General features: G+C 38.9%; 1 pseudogene; it reads right to left on the bottom strand.

Moving 5' to 3' along the window:
- Window positions 1–13,496, bottom strand: part of LOC120303354 — a 66,153-nt pseudogene that overhangs the window by 33,258 nt on the left and 19,399 nt on the right.

The following is a 13,496-nucleotide window of genomic DNA, read 5'->3' as shown; positions in this document are numbered from 1 at the left end:
AGAAGAGAGACATCTACAATCTAGACCCCCTTTAGTTAATGATTCGTGTGTACATCCGCCGTTAATTAAGAAATTTATTGACATTAGTGGCCCATCCTCGGATGCCTCAGAGAACCTCCTTGCATTGTACCCAATACTCAAGAATAAGAACAAGTGTCTCAATTAACACAAAACAAACTCGCTACCCCAGTGACCATATCGGCTCCACTGTCCCCAATGGTGCCCCCGCTACAACGCACCTGGTCGCCGGTGCCTTGGAAATGGATAGGAATTCAAAAAAGGCAACACCTACTACGAGCGACGGCAGAATAACACCTTTGCTATGTGGCCACACCAATCAGAGCCACCGAGACAGAGACATGCGTTACGGAAAACTGAAAGAGAGGAAACCGGATTGAGAGTTGCACCAGATGGCACGAAGGAGGAGCACGGAGGATGCGATATGCTGGGAACAGTGGGGGGAAATAAAAGTGTGGATGAGATTGGTGGCAAGGATTGTGGGGGGATTGAAGGAGTGACAGGATTGAAGAATGCAAATGAGTGCGATGCGTGCCGGAGGAGTGGAGGAGAGAAACGTCCCGAGGAACACAGGAAGAAGAATCAACTCAATAGTGCAGAGGACCCTTTAATTTTGAGAAACACACGTTGCCTATATGACTCAGGAAGTAAAGGGAGGGGGGAAGTGGGTGGTTGTGTGGATGTAACTAAGAGCTAAAAGAAAGAATCACTGAAGGCTGTAAGTGAAGTAAGGATTAGTTGGCTTGGACCTGTTACAAGGTCCATGCGTAGAGTTTAGGTGTGGCTATGCTTATAAGCAGGTTTCCTCACTAGCTCGCTTGTATCCTGACGATGATGGCAGATGTTAGCCATCGAAAGCTTGATTTTATTTATTAAAACCTTGGTGTTTTATTTCCTGGTGATCGCTTCCTTTTTTACTGAAATATATATATATGACAATATATATATATATTGTCACATTGTCAAAATAATGATCACCAAGAGAATATCTATCAAAAATAGAATTTAATCCACCAAGCTTTCATCAAATACATTTGACATCGTCAGGGTTAAAAGGCAAACGCCAGGGGAAGTCTTATATATAGTTGTTTAATGCTTGTTTCCGGCTCCTGGAGCGTGTCATTGGCCCCAGCTGATCGAATTGAGTCCCAAGCACACCCCCCATGTCAGCACCTATCCTCTTTCCATTGCTAATTTGCATTCTGTCATACGTTACTCCATTAGCTGTTTCCGGGTTGGTCAGGTTGGGAATCAGAATCTTTTCTCCTCCCCTGCTCATAATTCCCCCACCATCCCACACACGGCTTCCCTTAGGGAGCGGGGGTGGGCAATTATTTAAATTGCTTCCAATATCCCTGCAAACTCCAAGACCACTTTGATCTTGTTTATCTATCCCTCGGGGTTGTAACGCAGGCTCATAGTCACAGCCCATGCTATTCCTCCTCCCATCCTCCTTCCCGTGAGTCCTCCTGAATGATCTACTGTTCGTTTTCACGCTCTCTCCCTCGCGCATACTCAGGATGTTTTCTGCCATCGTCCCATTGTCAGCGCCTTGGTGTTCCGTCCGTTGTTGTTAAGCACCATTCCCACTCATTCTCAATTCTCCATTCTCATTCCATACGGGGCTCTTCTCCTTTAATTGCAGTCGCTGTTTCACTGCACAGCTTTGTGTTGCGAATGTCAGAGGGGGGTGCCTTCCTCTGCTCAACCGTGACCGGGTTATCATAATGTGCCTGGTAGTGTCCTCAGGGGGGGATTTATCCTCGTTCTCATCGTCGTTAGACTTTATTATATTCCGTTTTCCCTCCGGTTCCTCAAGCCCCACTCCATCTTCATTCCGTCCCAAAAAGAGTCTGCTCCCGGCGGGTTGTGACAAACCTAGCTGTGGTTGTCCACTGAAGTTAGTCTGTTGTCGGTTAGCTGGTAATCGCATGTCCAGGAGGGAGGAGCTGTCAATTGAGGCTCCATCGGTGTAATTACGCAGGGAGGGAGGCCGGGCGGTATTTTTTTGATTACAAGTTTTTTGATTGGGTCCCCTCCACACGTTAGTACGGTTGCTGGCACTGCACATTTTCAGAGCTTGATGCGCTGCACACAAGTCCACATGCCAATTGATGGACTCCGTTCCTGAAAACCATGCCTCTTTCAGTAGGCGACCTCCTTTTGTCATGTTGTTGGCCAAGATTTGGGCATTCTCAAAATCAAAGCAATGATCGTATTCTGCTACATGGGCCCAAATCTGCGAATGTTGTTCGCCTCGTCTAATAGCCAACCTATGCTCATGTAAACGAGTCTTAAGTCTTTTTGAGGTCTCGCCTACATAATTACTCTGGCATCCCGTGCAGTTGATCTTATAAACTATAGCTGATCTCTCGGTGGTAGGGGGCTGGTCCTTGGGGCGCATCACATTAGCTCGTAGGGTCTGAGTAGGTTTGTGGGCTACCTGTATATTGTGGGTTGCCAGAAGCCTGGCTGTGGCTTCTGACACATTACTAATGTACGGTAGAGACACCCGTACGGTTCGTGTCAGGGGTTCCTCTCCTTGCTGTCCGTTTCGGGGGTCTGATACCATACTGTGTCGCTTAATAAATCTTAGGGGGTACCCATTCACCTGGCATATGCGGAATAGATGTTTCCTTTCTTCTGCCTTAGACTCCATGGTGCTGCAGGGAGGCCGGGCGGTATTTTTTTTTTATTACAAGTTTTTTGATTGGGTCCCCTCCACACGTTAGTGCAGGACAAATATATAAAGTTTTACAAATTTAATACATTATAACCCAAACCCCTCCCATCCTTTCCCTCCCCTCCCCCACTTCCCAGAGTTGATTACAGGGTGAAAAATAAACAAACATAATCTAATTAACATAACCTGACTATACTATCAATCAAATCCATAACACACTTTAACTCCTTTTCAAAACAAGTATTAACAAATTAAAAACAATAATAATAATATAATTAAATCATAATACCAAAAATAATATAAATTCAACCATATTGAACTATTAAAAATATCTAAAATCTACTCATAAGCAAGATAATACTTTTTAGTCTCGTATTTCTTTTGAATATAATCAATCCATCTTCTCCAAACGGAAATATATTTTTCTTGTGAATGGTCCTTCAAATAGACGGAGATTTTCGCCATTTCTGCTAAACTAGACACCTTAACTATTCATTCTTCCATAGTAGGCAACGAGTTTTTCTCCCAATATTGCCCCACTAGTAATCTTGCAGCTGTTATAAGATTCAGCATTAAATCAATTTCTTTGACATCAAAATCTACAATAATACCCAACAAAAATAATTGCGGAGTAAACTTTGATCTTTCTCTTAAAAATCTTTTGGATATTCCACCAAATCTTAATCCAAAAAGCTTTTATATCTCTACAAGTCCACCAAATATGAAAATAGGTTATGTCTAAGCTTCCACATCGCCAACATTTGGGCTGTAAATTAGGATACATGCAGGACAACTTTTGGGGATCTAAATGCCATCTATAAAACATTTTATAAAAAATTTCCCTTAAATTTTGTGCTTGGGTAAATTTTACATTTCTAACCCAAATTGTCTCCCATGTATCCAATAAAATCAGCTCTTGAATATTTTGAGCCCATTTAACCATACAATCTTTAACTAACTCCGTTTCAGAATCCAATTCTATTAAAACATTATAAATTCTCTTTATATGAGCTTGAGTTTGGTCTTTAATCTATTTTACCAAATTCACATCCTCTAAAGTAACACCAACCTTTTGATCTATACTCCATCTCACTAACAATTGATTATACTGAAACCAAGAGTGTACTAAGTAATTCCTTATAAGAAATCATATCCAAATTCACTCCCCTAGATACTCCCTCTATCGCATGTCCAGGAATCCCCCAAATTGGAATTTTATAATTTAACCTATAATAATACTTCTTCCAGACACGCAACAAAGCACTTCTCAAGATGTGGGATTTATAAACCTGATCCCCTTTTTTTATTATAAATTAAATATGCGTGCCATCCATATAATAAATCCCATCCCTCAAGAGAAAGGATATTTTTATTTGTTAAATTAAGCCAATCGCTAATCAACGTTACAGCCACCGCATCACAGTACAATTTTAAATTAGGCACCTTAAGTCCTCCTCTTTCCCATACATCTTGTATAATCTTAAACTTAACTCTTGTTTTTTTCCCTAGCCAAATAAACGTATTAATCCCCTTCTGCCATTCCTCCAAATTAGCATCTTTTTTCAAAATAGGTATCATTTGAAACAAGAAAAGAAACTTTGGAAGGATATTCATTTTAACTGCTGAAATTCTCCCCAACAAAGGTAACTGTAATTTTTTCCAATCATTTAAATCCTTTTGCACTTTTACCCATAATGTCTCATAATTATTTTTATACAATTTAACATTAGAAGCTGTAATGTATACTCCTAAATATTTAACCTTTCTCACTATTTCAAAACCTGTTAATTTAGCCAAAATATCCTTTTCCTTCATAGACATATTTTTCGATAATATTTTGGTCTTATTATTATTTACCTTAAAACCAGAAACCTTCCCATACTGAGTTAAAATTTCAACCAGATCCCTAACCGAGTCTATCGGTTGAGATAATGTCACAACCAAATCATCAGCAAAAGCTCTCAACATATAATCATTCTTATTTATTTTTATTCCCTCTATTCTAGGTGATTCTCTAATTTTAATAAGTAAAATCTCCACTGTTAGAACAAATAATAATGTGGACAAGGGACATCCTTGTCTAGTGCCCTTTTCAATGTTAAATGCCTCTGTTAATCCACCATTAATTATAATTTGTGCAGATTGTTGTTGATATATAGCCTTCAGAGCATACAAAAATTTATCCCCAAAATTCATTTTCTCTACTACCACCTGAATATTTCCGAAAGAGGAGATCTTCGTTTGTTCCTTACAAAAATTGAGCCAGATATCCAGTATTTAGTCTCGCAGCGTCAGCCTCAGGGATCTCATTAATAATTTAATTAATTAAATGTAATTTCATCAGACTTCATACTTCTATGTATGCAAAGTATAAATAAAAAGATAAGATTTAACTACAGTAAGTTGTTTTATAAAAATTTATTCTGCCAAACTTAGCAAAAGTCCGACATAAAGTATTTGGTTAAGTAATTATTATTATATGCTTTAACTTGCTATAACTCTGCTTTATAAATTTTATAAAGTAAAGTTACTTCCCTACTTTATAAATCACCATTACTATGGAACCGGTGGGCAGTTAGAAAATTTTACTACGAACAGAGTTACAAAAGTGGGCAGTAGGTATAAAAAGGTTGACTACCCCTGAGCTAGAATGTTGCAGCATCTCCAGGGTCTTGTGATTTACATTCAGATGCTTGGCAACTGATTCATATTTATGACGGTCAGTGTCCCAGGGTCATGTGAAGTGACCAAAACCTGCTGCAACCAGCCAGCAGACAGGGGGAATAAAAATCAAACACCCCCCACTCCACCCCTGCTATTTTTCTTTTTGGTCATCAAGTTTTTGACACTTTGCTAGGCGACTAGTGGTACTCGGATATTGCCATATCCTAAAAGTGGTACCATATGGCTGGATAGAGTCACTGAAGCAGTAGGTGTGAACTTAAATGGACTCCAGAAAATGGTAGAGGACAGGAAGACCTGGAGGAATGTTGTCCATGGGGTCACGATGGGTCGGACACGACTTTGCAATTAACAACAAAAAGTGATACAATGAATGAAAAGATTGAAAAGCCCTGTTCTATTCTTCCCATCTCCTCCTGTCCTTTCAAGCAATATAGTACTCAATGGTTTTAACTCCTTTAAAGTCAACCACAGATAGTGGCCATTTCAGCTATTGGATCTGAGCTCTGTTGCATGGAGGAATCTGGAATAAAAGAAGTGCAAGATATATTTTGTTGATTCCCTTTTCATTCAGGAATTAAAAATGGCAAACAAAGAACTTCCTGTGTAGCGTCCTGCAATTTATGGCGTAAATGTCTCCCCCCAGACAGCCTGCCTACCTACCTACAATGTGATCCACTAGAAAAAAATTGTTACCAGTCCTCTGAATTGTGTTAGTGAAATGAACAAATGTACAATTCTTTGGTTTCTTCTAAATTCAGGATGATTCATCTGTAAACTTTAAGTATCAGTTCATTGCTCCAAATATTGTTTCTCTCTTTACTTGTAGGCATTCCTTAGAAAACCGTAACGAAAATTTGACTTTCTTTTAAATTAAAATGATGACATGGTATAATATGTTGTTGTTGTTTTTCGTCTGAGGTTTATTTACCTATTATTAAGAACTGCTAAGGACCAGATGACTTTACTATGTCCTGATATGTAAAAACCATGGAACTCTTTTTCATATGATCCCATGAGTGCACATGAATGGATGGCTCTGCAAAAATGGACACAAGTGACTTTGTGAGCTGAGCTCTTCCCAAGAAGCTGCGACTGGGAGCACAGCCACTTCTCAGAAGCCGCCTGACCATGGATGGAAACTGCGGGCTGGTTGGAGAAGGCTGAAGGGGATGTGGATTCCAAAGATTTGGAGACAAACAGACTCAGTGTGTGATGAACTGGACTTTCTTAAGAACATTGGGGAACGGACATATTTTATTTAACTGGAAAACAATTTAAACTGAAGTTTTTTGATAAAATGGATCAACAACAGAGGTTTATGATTTTGGGGAATAAGACACAATTGTTGGGAAAATCCTCAATCAAAATCTTTATTACTAAGAATCAAACGAGTATATTTGATCCTGGACGGATCAGAGACAATGATCGGGGTGACTTACAGTAAATAAGAAACCATTGTAGTTAAATACAATAGATGGTTAAGAGAGGGCTTTGATGTTTAACTTTAATGTTGGTTCATCTGTTTAGCACTTTGCCTTTACACATAGTAGATAAAGGACAAATTGATTCTAACTAGAGGTAGAAATTCACAAATTTTGGGCCTGCTTTGCAAGGGTAGGAAACTAATATTATTACACTATGTTTATCAACATTCAACTGATTTACTAAATGGAAATCTTTTTTGTCTTTTCTCTTTCTTAATGCACATTTCCCTTTTTTTAATGTTTTGACAATCCTTGTTATTGTTGCAATTTTTGTCTTTTTTCTTTCACGTTTGTATTCTATCTTAATTTGCCTAATATTTTTTCCTTAAAAAGGCCTCTTACCAGAATCAATTTCATGTGGCTGCTCTATACTTGTTTACTGTAAGCTGCCTCTAAATCTAGAATCACAGCATCATAGGGTTGAAAAGCACCTCAGTGGTCTAGTCCAACCCGTTGCTCAAGGCAGGAGCCTTCTATAACCCCAGTCAAATGACTGTCCGGTCTATTCTTGAAAACCTCCAGGGATGGAGTATCCATAATGCCAGGAGGCCAGCTATTCCATTGATCAATTGCATTCACTGACAGAAAATTTCTCCTTACATCTAGATTGGAATTTCCTTTGACAACCTTCCACTCATGAAGCTCTTGTTCTGCCTTCTGTTGCCCTAGAGAATAAGTTGATCTCCTCTTTGTGACAGCCCCACAAGTAGTGGAAGACAGCCATCATGCCCCCCCCCAATCCTTCTCTTCCATGGCCTAGACATAACTAGCTTTCTCAATCGTCATTTAGAGTCCAGACCATTTATGATCTTTCTTCTTCTCTGCACATTTTCCAGGGCCTCAACATGTGTTGAATCATGGGACTAGAATGGGGTGTAGTATTCTAAATGTGGACTCACCACCGTGGTGTAAATTGGTACTATCACTTCTTGTTGTCTTGACATTATACCTCTGTTTTTTTTAAAAAAATATTTTATTAGATTTTATAAGGGTTGGGAAGGGATGAAATCGGTATGGGTATTGGATTGGGTTGGGGAGTGGGGTTGGGATAGGGATAGGTGTAGATATAATAATGGGGTTGCCCCCTACAATAATTCAACGCTTTAGCAAGCAGATTATCGTCTCGGTATAAATATTAAATAACAATACTCAATACAATACTAAACAGTTGTAGTAACAGAACATAACAATAATCATAAAAATAAAGTAACAGTAATTAATATGTTAAATAATTATAATCACTAATAATAACAATGATCATAAGAGTAAAGCCTAGTCAGTAAATATCATTCATCCTATTAAATTTCACAATCCTTTCTCATTCTATCGTACTGCTAACCATTGATAAAAATTTTCCCATGTTTTAAAGTAAATTGAATCTTCTTTCTCTTTAATCTCTAAAGTTAATCTATCCATTTCTGCACATTCTAAAATTTTCGTGATTATAGTCTAGTCAGGTGGTAAGTTTTCATCTTTTCAAAATTGGGCAAATACTATGTCATGTATCTAACTAATGAAACACTTCAAAGAACTTTCAGGCATTGTTTAACCTAAAAAGCCTTTATTAGTGTAACAGAGTGTCAGCAAGGCATGGAGGATGCCAAGATCTGAATTTCCCTTCCTTTGCACATAACATTCCAGACATTTCCCCTCCCCTATTTTGGGGTCATGATTCACATCTTCCAATTAACCTGGAGGGCAAAGATTCACTTCCGTTCTCTTCCGTGCGCTTTCCCCTCCTTCTCTCAGTCTCATCTGAATTAACTCTAAAAATACCAGAAGTTCTGCATATTTTGTCAAAGCAAGAATATTCAATATTAGCAGTGTTGACATCCGCCCCCCCTTACAAAAAGGATAGGTCCTGTATGTGAACAAGAGAATGTGTCAGGGATTATTTCTTAGTTTGTTGGGTTTTTTTTCCATGAAACGTTTTGATGAGTCGGTCAGCTTTCACATCGCTAGATTTCACCCAAGTAGCTTCGGACAGCGGGTACCCCTTCCATTGTACTAGGTACTGCAATTTCCCTTTAAAAATTCTAGAGTCAAGAATACGTTTCACTTCATAGTGAGTCTGACCCGCTACTATGAGGGGTCCAGGTGCCTTCTTAGGGAGAGGCCTTAAGGTGGAGTCTCGAGAAGGTTTTAACAAGTTGCAATGGAAGACAGGGTGAATCCTCCCTAAAAGCCTAGGGAGTTTTAATTCTACTGTGACGGGGTTGAAAGTTTTCAAGATCTTGGCATGATGTCATGTGTCTGACTAATGAAACACTTCAAAGAACTTTCAGGCATTGTTTAACCTAAAAAGCCTTTATTAGTGCAACAGTGTCAGCATGGCATGGAGAATGCCAAGATCTGAATTTCCCTTCCTTTGCACGTAACATTCCAGACATTTCCCCTCCCCTATTTTGGGGTCATGATTCACATCTTCCAATTAACCTGGAGGGCAAAGATTCACTTCCGTGTGCTTTCCCCTCCTTCTCTCAGTCTCATCTGAATTAACTCTAAAAATATCAGACAGTTCTGCATATTTTGTCAAAGCAAGAATATTCAATATTAGCAGCGTTGACATACTATTCTTGCAGCTGTTAATACATGTAATATTAAATATTCATTTTCTTTTCCATAATTAAGTCCTAATATTCCTAGCAAAAACAATTCCGGCTTAAATTCTATCTGTATTTTAGTCATCTTTCCCAGCCATATATGGATCTTAAAACCAAAATTTCTTTGCATTAGGACATGTCCACCAGAAATGATAGTAAGTACCTGGTTTTTGTTTACATTTCCAACAGATATCTGGTACATTTTTAAACATTTTCGCTAATCTAACTGGTGTCATGTGCCATCTATAAAACATTTTATATAAATCTTTGTATGAAGCTGCGTTGGTAAGTTTAATATTCCTCAAACAGTTTTCCCCCAACCCTGAGGTAGCCAGCACTCTACATAGTGAGCGACACATTCAATTAATGGCTGCATCAGAGAGATCAGGGTAATTAATGGCCGTTACAACATGCAGTACATAATTGCAAGGCCCATGGCAGTTATATCTTGAGGACCTTTTCTAAGCTGGCTGAGGAATTCTGGGCCTCAAAATCTGGAGGAAACAAAGGCAGAAGACCTGAAACTCCACATATGGGAATTATATAATCAATATAAAAACTACCACCCAGAAGCCTTTTTGAGGAAATCCACAACTTCTACAAAAGAAAATATCCAGTAGCTGCTACTGCTAACCAGAAATTGGTAGTTAGCCTTTTTCCATTTTCCTTTTCTCTCCATTTACAAGTCTAGTCCTGAGACATGTTTGAGTAAACAGATTCAGACCACAATTCAAATAGTCAATTTCTCACCTACAGTTTCAATGAGAGATCACAAATGAATTTCAAGCCTTTTTTAAATTCTTCCACTTTTGCCTCATGTGGATTTCCTCGTGTGCAATAAGGGATGATTTATGAGTGAAGTAACTTTCACAGACTGGACATTTGAAAGATTTCTCCCCTGTGTGAGTCCTCTGCTGTTTTACCAAGTGGAAATTCTGATTAAAACGTCTCCCACAATCAAAGGGTTTCTCTCCTGTGTGAGTCCTTTGGTGTGTCACTAGGTTGTAATTCTGACTGAAACTTTTCCCACAATCAGGACATTTGAAGGGTTTCTCTCCTGTGTGAATCTTCTGGTGTCTCACCAGATTGGAATTGAGAGTGAAACTTTTCCCACACTCAAGACATTCAAAGGGTTTCTCTCCTGTGTGAGTCCTCTGGTGTTTCAGAAGGCTGGAATTCTCACTGAAACTTTTCCCACAATCAGGACATTCAAAGGGTTTCTCTCCTGTGTGGGTCCTTTGGTGTGTCACTAGGTTGTAATTCTGACTGAAACTTTTCCCACAATCAGGGCATTCAAAGGGTTTCTCTCCTGTGTGAGTCCTTTGGTGTGTCACTAGGTTGTAATTCTCACTGAAACTTTTCCCACAATCAGGACATTCAAAGGGTTTCTCTCCTGTGTGAGTCCTCTGGTGTATCACCAGGTTGGATTTATCACTGAAACCTTTCCCACAGATAGGACATTCAAATGGTTTCTCTCCTGTGTGAGTCCTCTGGTGTATCACAAGGCTGCAATTGTGACTGAAACTTTTCCCACAATCAGGACATTCAAAGGGTTTCTCTCCTGTGTGAGTCCTCTGGTGTTTCACAAGGCTGGAATTCTGACTGAATCTTTTCCCACAATCAGGACATTCAAAGGGTTTCTCTCCTGTGTGAATCCTCTGGTGTTTCACAAGGCTGGAATTCTCACTGAAACGTTTCCCACAATCAGGACATTCAAAGGGTTTCTCTCCTGTGTGCGTCCTCTGGTGTTTCACAAGGCAGGAATTCTCACTGAAACCTTTTCCACAATCAGGACATTCAAAGGGTTTCTCTCCTGTGTGCGTCCTCTGGTGTTTCACAAGGCAGGAATTCTCACTGAAACTTTTTCCACATTCAGGACATTCAAAGGGTTTCTCTCCTGTGTGAGTCCTCTGGTGTACCACAAGGCTGGAATTATAACTGAAACTTTTCCCACAATCAGGACATTCAAAGGGTTTCTCTCCTGTGTGAGTCCTCTGGTGTATCACAAGGTTGGACCTGTGACTGAAACTTTTCCCACAGATAGGACATTCAAAGGGTTTTTCTCCTGTGTGAATCCTCTGGTGTATCACAAGGCTGCAATTGTGACTGAAACTTTTCCCACAATCAGGACATTCAAAGGGTTTCTCTCCTGTGTGAGTCCTCTGGTGTCTCATGACATGGGAATTTCTAATGAAACTTTCACACAATCAATACAGTCATAGGTTTTCTTCCTGCTGTGAATCCTCTGATGTATCACCACGTTGCCATGCTCACTAAAGCATTTACTGCACTAGGAGTGCTTTTATGGCTTTTCTCTTGTGTGGGTCCTTCCATGAACCACAGGGGAGCTGTTCTGACTAAAGCTTTTGCCAGAATCAGATGATTTGTATGGCTTTTCTCTTGTGTGGGTCCTCTTGTGCATAATCAGTTGTGATTTGGAATCCGTGCTTTTCCAACAAGAGACACAAATACGGAGCTTTTCCACAGCTGATATTTTTGAGAAGGTCTAAAATATGGACAATCCCTTGTTTAGTGGTGCTTTCATTCAATCTGTTTTCTTCCTCACAGGGTGAGGCCTGCATGGCTCTCTGTTCTATGTGACTTTCCTACTCACCTTTCCCTCCAACTGACTTCCAGATATTTCCCTCTTTTACTGAATGAAAAATACTCCCTTCACTTTTCATGTAATGTATTCTTGAGTTCTGAATAATCTACTTATTCCAGTTTGAAATCTTTCTTGATTTTCTCTCTTTTTTTCTAAGAGCTGCTGGAGGAGAAGGAAAGTTGTGTGTTTTCTGAATGAAATGGAAAATATTTTGATTTCTGGCTTGGTTTGCTTTCCTTTTCAATGTTGCTTGTTATTCTTAGCTGTCCAGAGGGCTCGTCTTCCAATCCTCTTTTCTATAAGATTTAAGAAAAAGTGTAACTTTAATTTTTATAAAATGGTGAGGCGTGAAAAAAGAAAAGTATACATTACAATGAAAAAGCAAACATGCCACAATGATAGAATAATCTTTTACATTGTTTATGATTCATCTCTTACATGGAATACTACCGACATCCATGTTCAAATATTCATTCAATCAAATTCAGTTGTTGATTTGGGTAAAATTTCTTGTTGACTTTGGTCAATCACAAATCCTTAGCAATGCAAAGGGTTATCATCAAATACATCTGGAAGTGATGGGGTTAGATAATATAATTCCAGATATATGCAAAGAGAAATACAGATACACGCTCCTACAAAAGTATATATGGAGAAAATCTATCAAGCCTGGAAAAATGTCCCAAAAATAGTTTACAGTCAAAGCTTTTGAGCTAATTTTAGAGATGTGGCGGCTTTAACTGATGGATAACAGAATAACAGAGTTGGAAGGGTCCTTGAAGTAAGAAGGAAAAACTTTAATGGTGGAAATGATGATAAATCAAAAAAAGATGTTGATAGTAGCAATATAAGCAGCAAAGAATAAACACAGGAAAATATTGGAAATGAAATATCAAAATATTTGTTTAGTAGGAGGCTTTAACGCAATTGTGAATGAAAAATTAGATTACAAAAGTAGTAAAATGGGGAAAAAGGAAGAAAGAGATTACCTAAACAGTTTATTAAAATGGCAGAAGAATTCTGCGTATAGAATGCCTGGACAGAAATGAACCCCAAAATGACTCAGTATACATTTTATTCAAATAGACACAAATCATGGTCTAGAATTGATATGATATGGATGTCCCCTAAATTAAGAACTAATATACATGACGTTGAAATAGAACCCAATATTTGCGCTGACCATAATCCAATAAAGCTGAGTTGGACAGGAGTAAAGAAGAAATCAAGGTGGACATGGAATCAACTCTTATTAAAAGAGAAATTGTAGAGGTGGGGGCCAGGCAGTGGTTGTGTGCAGAAAACTGCCCCTACAAAGCCTGTGTGCCTCTTCTACTCTAGATCTATCTCATCCCTTCACATCACCATGGCGATGTGAAACTACGCAGGCTGGTGCAATGACCTTGCCTGCCTGATAT

The sequence above is a fragment of the Crotalus tigris genome, unplaced genomic scaffold (genome assembly GCF_016545835.1).
Source record: "Crotalus tigris isolate CLP2741 ecotype Arizona unplaced genomic scaffold, ASM1654583v1 scf7180000024464.508515016:1373766, whole genome shotgun sequence".
In the NCBI taxonomy this organism is placed as follows: domain Eukaryota; kingdom Metazoa; phylum Chordata; class Lepidosauria; order Squamata; family Viperidae; genus Crotalus; species Crotalus tigris.
Note: the sequence above shows the minus strand (reverse complement) of the source record. Positions and strands in the feature narration are given on the sequence as shown.